Raw genomic sequence first — 14,333 nt, forward strand, 5'->3', positions numbered from 1 at the left:
GAAGAACACTTGGAGAAGGGATAGGCTACACACTCCAGCATTCTTAGGCTTCCCTTGTGGCTCAGATGGTAAAGAATAGGCCTGCAAAGTGGGAAACCTGGGTTTGATCACTGGGTTGGGAAGATCCCCTGAAGGAGGGCATGGCAACCCACTCCAGTAAACTTGTCTGGAGAATCCCCATGGACAGAGGAGCCTGGAGGGCTATAGTCCATGGGGTTGCAAAGGATCGGACACAACTGAGCAACTAAGCACAGCATAGCACAGCATAGATTTTAAAACTGCATTCAAATAGATACTTTTCACTGATTACATAACTAGCTATTTTTTTCGTTCTTAATTTTTTATATGAATCCTTTCCTAATATTTCGTACCAGCTATGAAGCTCAGACAGTTGATTGCTTACGTCCTTGAGCCTTATGTTTGGTTGTAAAGTTCCAAAACCAACTCTGAATATTTTAACCTAAAAAAAAACTAGAGTTAACCAATGAGGTCAATTGGGGTCTGTGATGATGATGGTGATGATGACTTTGTTTCAGTATGTTAACTCTCCCCACACCATGGATCTCAACTGCACAGAAAGCATGGCGAGTGTGCCTTTACAGTTCCTCAGATTGGAGTTACCAGGGAGAAATGTCTAAACAGTCTCCCCAGCCTGCGAACCGGCCTCTGACTGGCCAGCTGTAGGGAACAGCAGCCTCCTTTCCCTGGGTGCCATGGTGGGTGGTCCACGCCCCCACCTGTCTTTGGAGGTCTCCTCTAAGGGTGGGGATTCGGATGCTCAAGAGCTTATAAGGCAAAGTGTTAAAAATGCAACCACTGCCCGATACCCGTGCATCCTTCTGAGCAGACCTGGAGTTCAGAACAGTCACTGACACCAGATCTGAGCCACTCTCTTTTTATCAGCTGAAGACACTGTTGGCCCTTTTACAAGAAGAGACACGCCCGCATTTCAGAAGTGGACACCCATGGTTATCAAGTTTCTCTGCGTCATATCCATTCTTCCTTGAGTTCTGTCAGAATTTTTTTTCATAAAATGAAACTCACAGGTTAAATTATAAGCTCGTTCACCACCAACATATCCTATAGAAAACGGCAGAAGAGAAGCAGAGAGAAATAGCAAATTAGTTAAATACACACACTCAGTTACATGAAACTAGTGAGAAAATGTTAGAATTCTACTACTTGAGACTCACCATCAGATCATGATAAGCCTTTGTAATATTCCTTTTCCAACACAAGTTAACCTTCTAGTTACTTTCAGCCAGCCATTTAGATGGTCAGGTTTCTATGTCACATGCAGTGACACAGGTATGAATTTTGAAGGGCTCTAAGATTTTGGTGCTCCAGCAGCACGATGGCTGGGGTCCTCCATTACCTCTTTAAATCCTGGATGTCGTCACACAGGAATGTTTCCAGGAGCTTCCTGGAGCCTCATCTCCTTCCTCTTGTTCCCCCTGGGTGGTAGCAACAACTCACTTCCATGGTGCATCTCAGGAGAGGCTCTTTGCAAGCTGCACTGCTGCTCTTCGATCTGTAGGTGGAGTCTGTTTCTTTACGTCCTTGGGTCAGAGCTGGTCTCAACTCTTGCTCTGACAGATGGACCAGGGTAGAAGTAACGGTCTGTGAATCTGAAGTTCAGGCTGCAGGAGGCTCTAAACCTCTACCCTCACTTTCTTGCTACTGTGAGTCTGTTACCTGGGTCGGTCAGCTGTAGCCCTGTGAGTGTGCATAAACAATGCTGACCTTGGGTGCAGGGGTGAGGGGTGGGAAGAGAGACAATCTCCTTTCTCTTCTTTGTGATGTCTGCTGGGTCACCGCCCCCAAGAGATAGAATCTGGCTGTGCAACCAAAGGTGTAACAGAGCCGTGATGATGCCCAGATAGGAGGGGACAGGAGGAGAAAGCCCGTCCTTCCCTAGATGGGTTAGTGCTTTCAGCTTCACAGTTCCTGAGGGAGAAAACATGGATTTCTTGCAATAGGCAGAATAATTGCCAGTACATATGCATGCATATGTATGTAGGCATGCATGTGTATATACACCATATGTGTGTGCATATGTGTGTGTACTCAGTTGCTTAGCCATGTCTGACTCTTTGTGACCCCATGTAATGTAACCTGCCTGGCTCCTCTGTCCATGAGATTCTCCAGGCAATAATACTGGAGTGGGTTGCCATGTCCTCCTCCAGGGGATCTTCCTGACCCAGGGATCGAACCTACATCTCCTCATTGGCAGGCAGATTCTTTACCAGGGAAGCCAATTGAATATTAAATTTTACGTGGGCTTATTTTAAAAATTTCAAGTTGGATACATGTCAAATCTTGCATAGTAACCTGAGAAGAGTGTTGACATGGAGATTATATCTGGACACTTGGAATATTGGCACAGATGTGGGGGGAGTCTGCGAGTAGGTGACTTAATCATCAAGAACCAGGAATTTACCCTAAGACTGGAAAGGGCAGACTGCAATTTTTCACAGCTTCTCCTTCTCAAGTGTGAAAAATTGAAGAGACAAAGTGGAAACCAGCCTCCGTCAGCCCACTGTGCACTCCTTGCATTGGATACTAAGGTTAACAGTCCCCGATTTCCCTTGGGTCTGGTGGAGGATGTTCCCACATCTGGCATGTACTTTCCTCTGATGCTGTGCCAGTGGCTTTGTTTCTTTGCTTGTTGTTAATGTGGAAATGATACACAACTGGAACCTTGCAAAGTGCTTGGCAAGCCATGTGTTTTGCACAGACCACTCTTTGTTTCATGGCGAGAGCAAAAGAAACAGGTAGTGCAGACGTGACTGATGGTCCTAGAGGATCCCTGTCAGGGCGACCTCCAGCACTGGAGCAGGAGTGGTTATTCTGAATGCACTGAAATAAGAGGATCCAAGTTGGAAATATTTTAGAAAACCTTTTCTTGCTCATCTGGAAAGCTGAGATTTTTTTTTTCCAAAAAAGCCCCATTAAGGCCTTTTTTTCCCCAAAAAAGCCCCATGAAGACCCCCCGTCCCTGAAGACCCCCCCATGTGCACTTCCTGTTCGGTGTTCACAGCTGAAGCCGCTGTGCTTTCAGGGATCCCGGACCAGTGACCACGAATGCCCAAACAGCAGCACTATTTTGCCTGGCAAGACAAACCACTAATTGACTCATGGTAGGTCGTTTCCTCCGTGGCTTTCCACCACGTTTTAACAGGGAGGAAAACCGATGAGGTGAAAATGGAAATTCTGAAACTTGGCAACGAGATGCTAACTTTCCTCCTCCTGGTTTTTTTTGCAGCAAAAATTTCTCCCTGATGGTTTGACGCAGCCATTGCCTTCTTAGTGGAAGAAAGAAAGGAATTTGGGATCTGGGGCCGTGAAGAAAGAGGATAGCAAAAGGAGGTGGAATTGGGGGTAATATAAAAGAAATTCTGCTTTTCTTGGTCCATCTCTTTGTCAGATACTTTTACTCTCTGAACTGACCACCATATGAAAAATAGAATATTTGAGCGTGAGAGCAAGAGCCAGGAATTATGACTCTATGTATTTGATTGAGTCTCACATTTATTTACCTGTAATGTTTGGAAAAGACCCTGATGCTGGGAAAGATTCAAGACAAAAGGAAAAGGGGATGGTAGAGGATGAGATGGTTAGATAACAACACCAGCTCAGTGGACATGAATTTGAGCAAACAGGGGAACCTGATGTGCTGCAGTCCATGGGGTTGCAAAAAGTCAGACACGACTTACTGACTGACAAGAGCAAGTGTATAACAGAGTAGATTCCACAAGCAGAAACACAATTTTCCTTCCTCCTCTCTCTGTATAAAGCATAGAGAAGCTCTCTGCCTTGTATTGTAGAGCAGATTCACACTGTGACCCCTTTCTGCATCTCAGCACATCCTTGGGCAGAAACTGGAGACAAAAACACACGCGGTTCATTGTGGTTTCTGGGAGAACATGAGCTGGTTTGGAGACAGGACAAGCATTTCCAGGACCTTGGGGGTTAGGGGCCAGGAGGGGTAACCTCCTCACCTCTGGTTTGCTGATCTAGGTGATGGCTTCATTCTTAGAGTAAATTTGTGGGAGAAAAACTTTTAATATGCATGACTATGATAAAAAGTTCCAGATTACATAAAGCATCCACCATTGCGTGAACTATTCCTGTGTTCCCTGTGCTAAACGGTCCATGTTTGAACTGCTTGTGCCAAAGGAAGTGGTAGGAGGTGAGGATTGACCGAAGGGACAGTGTGTTACCGAGGGGAAACCAGGACAGGCCTTTATGAGGAGTGCACTGTTGCCATGACAACTAAGACTCAGGAGGCCCCTCACAGGCACACAGATGTCTCTAGAAGGTTCTCTGGCTTGAGGACCCTCAGAAAGTGCCCTGTATGCAATAAGATCAGCATTTCCCCAGGAAAGATAAAAATGAAGATTTTAAAACATTATTTCTTGAGCAATCACTGTGTTCCAGGACTATCCCATCTACAACATAAAAGATCCCTTCAAACCTGCAAAGCCCAGGGGAGGAGTGGGGCAGTGGGGAGGGGACTCCAATTCTTGTTTATCCACCTAATATCAGTGTTGGTGCCTCCTATCACATGACTTCACACTGACTCTTCCTCCTCTGCGTTTAGTCCTCCCCCAGCTTGCGGCCTTGTGAACATCCATCTGGGAAGGTCAGATGTCCTTAGGAAAATGACCTGTGTGTGTTTTTCCTGTCCATGTTCCCTCTGTTTCTGCTTCATTTAGTTCCTTAAATGTGGATCTGCTGAAAGACACCTTTCAACCCTTCTGTGCCCCCTTCCAAATGGACCTGTACTGTTAACTTATCCTTAATCACTGAGCCAGCATCCCTGGAAGAGAAGCATCGCAGATCCTCCTTCCAGAAAGGTAAGGGACTCCCCTAGGTGCCCAAAGGTCGGGGGGGAGGGGGCACTCTGATCGCTCCTGTTCAGATTCATCTAGTTGTTCTTCTTTTAATTTCTTCTTTTATGTATTTGCTGTACTCGAACATTCCTGTCTAATCTGTCAACTGCTGATCAGAGAGCTAATTAGGGACCTCATGCTAGGGAAAGTGGCCAGTCTGACGTTTGTGTCTTACCAACCGCAGTGCTATTTACCTCTTTGGGGTTTTGAGTGTTTTAATATGGAAACAACTTGAAAAGACTAGGGAATTAAAGTGAGATTTTTTTTTAAACTTCTAATGTTGTGATCACTGAAGATATACAGGTAGTTGTGTGAGTGTGTGTGTGTGTGTTTAGTTGCTCAGTCATTTCTGACTCTTTGTGATCCCAGGGACTGCAGGCTGCTAGGCTCTTCTGTCCATGGGGATTCTCCAGGCAAGAATGCTGGAGATTCTCCAGGCAATAATACAAGTGGGTTGCCATGCCCTCCTTCAGGGGAGCTTCCCAACCCAGGGATTGAACCCAGGTCTCCTGCATTGTGGGTGATTATTTTACTGTCTGAGTCACTTTCACCAAAAATTTCACAGTGCAACATCTTGAAAAATGATAGGACATCACATCCAAGACACCCACATCTCCATCTCATAAGCACTCCTCAGGTGGCCCTCATGTAGACACACGCACTTCTCTTCCACTCCCAGATTCTTTGAAACCCCTGAAACCCATCAATCTTTTCTCCATTTCCACAGTTTCACCATTTCAAGAATATGCTGCAAATAGAATCACAGAGTGTGCACCTCTTGGGATTGATTTTTATTCTGCTCCACATAATTCCCTGGAGATCCAGGTTTCTCTATCAATGTCTTCTTTTTATTGTTGAGAAATAGTCCTTGGTATGGATATCCCACAGCGTATACATTCACCTGCTGAAGGACTTCTGGGAGGTTGAAAGGTTTGGCTATTATTAGCGAGGCTGATGTTCACATTCCTGGAAAAGTTTTTGTGTGAAACATAAGTCTTCATTTCTCTGAGATAAATGCCCAGGTGTGCAAATGTTGTGTCATATGGTAGTTGCATGTTTAGTTTTTAAGAATCTACCAAACTGTCCTCCTGAATTTATGTTCTCATCAAGAAAAGGAGATGGTGCCACCATCTTGGCTGGTCTGATAAGTGTGGGGTAGTGTTTCAGGGTAGCTTTTTAAAAAAGTTGTATTGACTTTTGGCCATGCTGGATCTTCACTGCTGCTTTTTCTCTAGTTGTGGTGGCTTCTCATCACGGTGCCTCCTCTTGCTGTGGAGCTCGGGTTGTAGGACGCACAGGCTTCAGTAGTTGCAGCACATGGGCTCAGTAGGTGTGGTGCCCGGGCTTCGTTGCTCCACAGTATGTCGGATCTTCCTGGACCCATGGAACCCATGTCTCCTGCATTGGCAGGTGGATTCCTTACCACTGAGCCACTGGGGAAGCCCTTCAGGGCAGCTTCAATTGGCATTTCCTACTGGGCTTGGCCTTTGTGACCACAGTTTTCCTGTGCTCCTTGTCTGGAGTAGAATCATTTTTGGCTAAAAGATTTCCATCATGGAAGGTTGCCCATTTCCAGGTTTTTGTTGGGGCTTTTGTGATTGTACCAATCGGTATTTCTGGGTTGCTGATTTTTTTCATCAATCTGGGAGGTATGAGGCATAGGGAAAACCCAGGAATCACCACTGGGCTTTTCCTTGGGTCCTAAGACCCCTGGATGGCCTACTTTCTTCTCTTCCCTTTTCAGAGTCTCTGTAGGCTGAGTCTACATGTAGTAGCCAGGGTTCTTAGCTGTAGTTGGTGAGAGGGATAGGGAAAAGTAGGGCTCACTGTGGTCTTATTTTTGTATTTCCCTGGTGGGCACAATAAAGGACAGAAATGGTATGGACCTAACAGAAGCAGAAGATATTAAGAAGAGGTGGCAAGAATACACAGAAGAACTATACAAAAAAGATCATCATGACCCAGATTACCACGATGGTGTGATCACTCACCTAGAGCCAGACATCCTGGAATGCAAAGTCAAGTAGGCCTTAGGAAGCATCACTACAAACAAAGCTAGTGGAAGTGATGGAATTCCAGTTGAGCTCTTTCAAATGCTAAAAGATGATGCTGTGAAAGTGCTGCACTCAATATGCCAGCAAATTTGGAAAACTCAGCAGTGGCCACGGGACTGGAAAAGGTCAGTTTTCATTTCAATCCCAAAGAAAGGCAATGCCAAAGAATACTCAAACTACCGCACAACTGCACTCATCTCACATGCTAGCAAAGTAATGCTCAAAATTCTCCAAGCCAGACTTTAATAGTACATGAACCATGAACTTCCAGATGTTCAAGCTGGACTTAGAAAAGGCAGAGGAACCAGAGATCAAATTGCCAACATCTGCTGGATCATTGAAAGGCAAGAGAGTTCCAAAAAAACATCTACTTCTGCCTTATTGATTATTCCAAAGCCTTTGACTGTGTGGATCACAACAAATTCTGGAAAATTCTTGAAGAGATGGGAATACGAGACCACCTGACCTGTCTCCTGAGAAATCTGTATGCAGGTCAAGAAACAACAGTTAGAATTGGACATGGAACAACAGACTGGTTCCAAATAGGGAAAGGAGTACATCAAGACTGTATACTGTCACTCTGCTTATTTAACTTATAAGCAGAGTACATCATGGATGAAGTACAAGCTGGAATCAAGATTGCCAGGAGAAATATCAATAACCTCAGAAATGCAGATGACACCACCTTTATGGCAGAAAACGAAGAACTAAAGAGCCTCTTGATGAAAGTGAAAGAGGAGAGTGAAAAAGTTGGCTTAAAACTCAAAATTCAGAAAACAAAGATCATCTGGTCCCATCACTTCATGGCAAATAGACAGGGGAAACAGTGAAAACAGTGACAGACTTCATCTTTTGAGGCTCCAAAATCACTGCAGATGGTGACTGCAGCCATGAAGTTAAAAGACGTTTTCTCCTTGGAAGAAAAGCTATGACATACCTAGGCAGTATATTAAAATGCAGAGACATCACTTTGCCAACAAAGGTCTGTCTAGTCAAGGCTATGGTTTTTCCAGTAGTCATGTATGGATGTTAGAGCTGGACTGTAAAGAAAGCTTAGCACCAAAGAATTGACACTTTTGAACTGTGGTGTTGGAGAAGACTCTTGAGAGTCCCTTGGACTGCAAGGAGATCCAACCAGTCCATCCTAAAGGAAATCAGTCCTGAATATTCATTGGAAGGACTGATGTTGAAGCTGAAACTGCAATACTTTGGCCACCTGGTGCAAAGAACTGACTCATTGGAAAAGACCCTGATGCTGGGAAAGATAGAAGGCGGGAGGAGAAGGGGATGACAGAAGATGAGATGGTTGGATGGTATCACTGACTCAATGGACATGAGTTTGAGTAAACTCTGGGAGTTAGTGATGGACAGGGAGGCCTGGCGTGCTGCAGTCAGTGGGGTCACAAAGAATTGGACATGACTGAGCGACTGAACTGAACTGGTGTCTTGGTTGGCCTGGGCTGTCATAACTGAACACCACAGACAGGAGTTTTAACAATAGAAATCTGCTTCTCACGGTTCTGGAGGCTGCAAGTCTACAGAGATCTGGCAAATTTGCTGTCTGGTGAGAACCTACTTCCTGGTTCACAGATGATGTTTTCTCACTGTGTTCTCACTGGAGGAAGGGGGCAGGGGCTCTCCGGGGTCTCCTGTATAAGGGCACTCACCCATCACAGTGTCTCCACCCCAGGACCTCATAACCTTCCAAAGCCCCCACTCCTGACACCATCACCCTGGGTTTAGGATTTATTATAAGAATTTTCAGAGCACAAACATTCGGTCCATAAAAGACCTATAGGAAAGGGATACACAAAGCGTACAGGTAAAGACTTAGAGTAGATGCAGCTGTAGGATTTTGACGCATTTTCCCCATGCTGGCTGGTCACGAGTCTGTTCTGACTGGGGTTTCCCTGAGCACCACCTCCTCTTATATGTTTTAAATGTCAGCTCAGGACTAAGGAGATTTTAGTGCGTTAAGTAGGAAAGGTAGTGTAATTCTGATAAAGCTTTGTGAAAAGACACAAAATATAGCAGTGACCTCTGAATACTAGATGAGGTCAAGGTCCATCAGTGGAAAGCCGCCAATCTGAAATGCAGGTTAGGGCTGTTATTCTACAGGAAAAGGAAAACTGAAAGTTGTTGAATGGGAATGTAGCATGGTTGCAGCTATAATTCAAGGTATAATACTGCTTGAAAAACAGACACTTTGTTTTCCTGCAAAAATGCAAATACCTAAAAATATTTTTGAGGTTTTGTAAAAATATAAGAAAAAGCTTTTTGCCTACTCAAATCTCCCCACCATTTCTACCAAGGTTAAGGCAGAGAGATTTTAGTAGAGGCACTTCTTACTTTCAATAGATTCATACATTTGCAAAGTAGGTGAAGATTCTTCAGAAATCTTAATAGCACGTTCAAGTTCAGGAAGTGATCTGCCTTAAAAATATCAACATGAACATGAAACATTCCTAGAATTTGAAATATTTTAAAATATTAAATATTTTAAAAAACTTTTTAGGCTGTTTCATAAAGTAGTCAACATCTCATGCAGGTAAGATGAAAGAGGCAGATTAAAAGAAGAGATATTTCATTTTTGTCATGCCTTATGAGTTATCTCTTGATAATGAAAACAAATCTTCTATGTGTTGACTAACTTAATAACATTGATTTATGGTCTGTTCAACAATGTAATCTAGTCCTATTTTTCATGGAATTCTTGATTTTCTCAACAAAAATCATATGTAAAAACTTGGGTGATGTTCTATAGAATGATCTTGTTTTCCTGTTGCACTGTACTGCCAAAACTTGACACGTTCAACAACAACCCACCTTAAAAATAAAGCAAAATCCAGTTAAAAACTGATTATCTATGAAAAGAAAATCTGTATTATTATCATAAAATATTGTCAAAACTATAGTGCAAAAATTAAATCTGAAATGGAACACAAGTGCTTTATCTAACAAGTTTTATTTTTCTGAGACTTTATACCAGTCATTGACTCCTAGAAATACATTACATTTGGCACTGAATAATGAGAACAAAAAGAGCATGCAAAATCATAGCTGATAATTTTAAATCAAGCCTAAGATAGAGATTTCTTTTGCACATCCTAGATAAGCAAGTGGTTAAATGTAATGATTTTACATTGATAAATGGGACAATTTGTTTTTCAAGTTAACCATATAATAAATCCTATTTACATATTGTTTGTATGTGTTATGTATTTAACATTTACCAATGTCTTTCTTCTATTACTTGTAGGGAATCGTTCCCAGATATTTATTTATTACACCATGAAAGTAGAGGACTAGTTCCTTATTCATATGTTCACCAAGCCTGTGATTATCATTTTATGATATTCTGTAGAATTTACTTTGCTCTGTTACATAATTACTATGCTTTGGTGGAATGTAAGTAAAAATGATATAAATCAGATGAAATGAACACCTGCTGGAGGCCAGCTAGTAACATAATCTTCAAGGTGACCCAGTGCAATTACTTCGCCTACACGAAGATTTTTTAATAGTTCCAGTATTATTAGAAAAGGTGTAAATAATTATATGGTAAATATTGGCTCATCACGAATAACAATAAGCTAATAAACTGCTTCGGTGATTCATCTGTCTTTCAAAGTGTACATATTGCAGGAACAGCTTCAGAAATTCCTATGCTTCGATAGGGCCATTGAACACACAAGTAAGTGTAGGGTAACTTCATCGAATTTTTCAAAAGATCATTTGTTTTTCTTTGAAGAAAAACTTTAAATAAAACACGATTCTTTTATACTGGGTTCCCAGGAAAATAGAGACTAAGGCGAAAACTTACATGTTGACACTGTACAGATGAGTGCAAACCCAGGGCAGTGAGAGTGAGGGAGGAAAAGGCGAGAGGAGCAGGTAGGAGATGAAACACAGAGACACACACTTCCTGGCCAGCCCCTCTTTGCGACAAGAGCAGCTGACCTCTCATCCAATGGGACATCCTCAAATGGGTCATAGGAGCTGCTGCAACTTGGGATGGTCCAGCAGAGGAAGAGATGAGAGAACAGTTTCCTCTCAGCCCTTCTGTCCCTCTCCTCCCCAGATGTCTGCGCTGTAAGGTGTGAAGTCCTGCATTTCCCAGCAGCCTGTGCGGAACCGTGTGTCCCAGTGGGTCTGGACTTGGCAGGAGCCCCCTGGGTCCTCAGCATCACCTGTTCTGTCTTCAGTGGGATGGTCTGGGGCTGAAGCGTTGGGTCGGAGAGAACAGGGCCATGCAGGTGTTCACTGAAATGTGAGTCCATCATAACCCCCTTTTTATTCTCAAATCTTGTCTACATTTACAGTGTCTCCTTGGACTGCAAGGAGATCCAATCAGTCCATCCTAAAGGAAATCATTCCTGAATATGCATTGGAAGGACTGATGCTGAAGCTGAAACTCCAATACTTTGGCCACCTGATGCGAAGAGTTGACTCATTTGAAAAGACCCTGATGCTGGGAAAGATTGAGAGCAGGAGGAGAAGGGGACAACAGAGGATGAGATGGTTGGATGGCATCACCGACTCAATGGACATGGGTTTGGGTGGACTCCGGGAGTTGGTGATGGACAGGGAGAGCTGGCGTGCTGAGGTTCATGGGATCGCAAAGAGTCGGACACAACTGAGCAACTGAACTGAACTTCTCTACCAAATAAAAATTTATTTAAGGAAAAGGGCAAGAAAGCTGTTCCCGAACTTTAGGGAACTTAATGATTTTTAAATATGCCTGATGGTCTGTTGGTTAAGTCTTCAAGACCTTCAGGAGAGGATTCAATGGGTTTTACCTTCAGTAAAGGGGCTTCCCTGGTGACACTGTGGTAAAGGATATGTCTGCCAATGCAGGAGATGCAGGTTCAATCCCTGGGTCCAGAAGATCCCCTGGAGAAGGAAATGGCAGCCCACTCCAGTGTTCTTGCCTGGAGAATCCCATGGACAGCAGAGCTTAGAGGGCTACAGTCGCAAAGAGTCAGACAAGACTGAGCAACTAAACAACAACAACCTTCAGTAAAAGACACCATGAATTAGTGGCCAGGAAGGATACTGTTGATGCCAGTAAATGTTCATTCATAGCATCTTTTCTAAAGGGAAATTCCCAGTAATTGCCTACAGGAAGTGGACACAGACATCCACTTATAAAGGAAGTTACTGTCTGAACATCTGTCAGGATGGTGGAATGGGAGGCATCATGGTTTCTCCAATGTATGAACAGTGCCTTTCAGAATTTTGCTCTTTTATGAGAAGTGAACTCCATATATATTTTAGAGACTGCTTGCCCTGCTTTATTTAATGTGTTGTTGCTCTAGCCTTATTATCATTTCTTGGATGTGGCTGTGATTAAAGAGTATCTCAAACAAGAAAGAAGAGTCAAAGTGTATGTGAGCATTTTTACAGAAAGAGAGAATCACAGTCTCACATGGCCAGTGCATGCACACTCAGTGAATTCTTTGCGACCCCCTGGACTGTAGCCCACCAGGCTCCTCTGTCCATGGAACTCTCCAAGCAAGAATGCTGGAGTGGGTTACCATTTCCTTCTCCAGGGAGTCTTCCTTACCCAGGGATTGAACCTGAGTCTCTTGTGTCTCCTGCATTGGCAGGCAGGTTCTTTACCAGCTTAGCCACTGGGAAAACCCAATTTTTTTCCCATACAGAGAAAGGTCTTAACTATGCAGGGTACCTTTTCTGACAGCAAGAAGTAAGACAACCCCACTGATGGGTGCAAGTGACAGTGTGGGAGGCTACCAATCCTTAGGACCAATGTCATGTTTGCAGGATCTACATAAGCATTAGAACAATCCCATTATTTTTGTTTGCTTTGTATAAATTTCCATTTGTGAATTTTGCATAAGTTCTATTTCTAATTGGAGAGCTTGTTTCATGTAAAACAAAGGAAACAGAATACAGGGGATTTTATGTATACTTAGTGAAGAGGAATTTAAAGTGCAAAAGCTTAAAAAGGATGATAAAAATTACCAGAAGTAAATGGAAGGCTTTGCTCACCCACTTCTTCTTATGTGAGATGGTGGTTTCATTGGAAAAGACCCTGATGCTGGGAAAGATTGAAGGCGGGAGAAAGGGACGACAGAGGATGAGATGGTTGGATGGCATCACTGACTCGACGCACATCAGTTTGAGCAAGCTCTGGGAGCTGGTGTTGGACAGGGAAGCCTGGTGCTCTGCATTTCACGGGGTCACAAAGAACTGGACACCACCGAGCGACTGAACTGGACTGAATAGCGGAAAATGAATTAGGAATGATATTTTGCATGTGCATCCCTCACGCACACCATGAAGGTTTGAGGGGCTCTGATAAACAGCACCCCCTTCTTTGCTTCAATTTAGAACCAGCTGAAAAGGAGGATGGGGAGACAGGTGGGAAACCAGCTGTCACTCACCTGATGGATTAAAGACCACGTGACTGTGACCCACGGGCTCTAGGAGCTTGTTCTTGCTTCTGGGAATGAGGCAAATGTGTTCACCCCATCACAGGGAGAGCTGGAGATCTGAAGGTGTCCTGGGAGTGCCTTTAACATTGATAAAGTACAGCAGAAGTCATCTCCCTGAATGACAGCCAACTCTGAGGAGAAGGGACCCACCCACTGGACCGTGCACACCCACTTCCTCTTCCCAGGTCCTGGACCAGACAGCCCCTCCTTCCTCGGTAAGGAGTCAGTCCAGGTAGTGAGAATCCGAGGGCATCATTCTGTCCGGATGTTCAGCCTCAGGCTTGGACTGCTTCTGGTTGCCATGCAGGGGTGGGTAGGGGAAGGTGAGGGTGTTAGAGAATGAGAAATGAATCCCTGCCGTTGGCATTTTTCAAACTTACACAAGTCAATTAAGCATTTTCTAGCAACAACCAAGTCACAAAACAAATAGCTTGTTCTCCCAGCTGCAGGTTTGATTTGAGGTCATGCTTTTTCTGTACCTGGTTTAACATTAAACGCTCCCTGGAAGGTGCTGCTTCATCACGAAATGTAATTCTCTAACTGTTCTCTCCAAGAACACCATGGGACTCTGCAGGCCTTCTCAGAAAACGAATTTAATTGATTCTTAATTAATCCATAGTTCCTCTAGTCAGGAGTAAAACACGATATGTGAAGATCAAATGTGAAATTTTGTGTGTTTGTTGTTTTATTGTTTTGCCTGCTTGAAATAATCCTGATCCCTGCCTTCCTGTGTGAACTTGGATGGATGCCTACACGGTTTTATTCTCTGATAAGACATAAGTTCTAAAGTCCTCTTTGAGAGTTTGGCATTCAGGTGTTTTAGTGTTTTTCCTATTTCCAATAAACCCAGTTGCCATGGAAACTTTCTTTGTGACCATTTATTTACTTACTTTACAAATCAGGAAAAAAGATGATGTACTTCCTTG

General features: G+C 43.5%; 2 long non-coding RNA genes across 3 annotated transcripts; one reads left to right on the plus strand and one right to left on the minus strand.

The window, feature by feature from the left end:
• Positions 1 to 881: 881 nt before the first annotated feature.
• LOC145531561 (uncharacterized) lies at positions 882 to 4,214 on the minus strand. Of its 2 annotated transcripts, XR_014072530.1 has the most exons (4): positions 4,002 to 4,214; positions 2,628 to 2,859; positions 1,194 to 1,947; positions 882 to 1,080 (listed from the first exon to the last, which is right to left on the minus strand). It is a non-coding gene; the product is annotated as an uncharacterized LOC145531561 (long non-coding RNA). The 2 variants fall into 2 exon arrangements; XR_014072531.1 differs by lacking the exon at positions 2,628 to 2,859 and having other exon boundaries at positions 4,002 to 4,205.
• A 106-nt stretch (positions 4,215 to 4,320) lies between these two features.
• LOC145531562 (uncharacterized) lies at positions 4,321 to 10,153 on the plus strand. Its single transcript, XR_014072532.1, has 2 exons — positions 4,321 to 4,859; positions 6,764 to 10,153. It is a non-coding gene; the product is annotated as an uncharacterized LOC145531562 (long non-coding RNA).
• The last annotated feature ends 4,180 nt before the right edge of the window (positions 10,154 to 14,333 follow it).

The sequence above is a fragment of the Giraffa tippelskirchi genome, chromosome 13 (assembly GCF_054371585.1).
Source record: "Giraffa tippelskirchi isolate mGirTip1 chromosome 13, T2T-mGirTip1v1.2.pri, whole genome shotgun sequence".
NCBI lineage: Eukaryota > Metazoa > Chordata > Mammalia > Artiodactyla > Giraffidae > Giraffa > Giraffa tippelskirchi.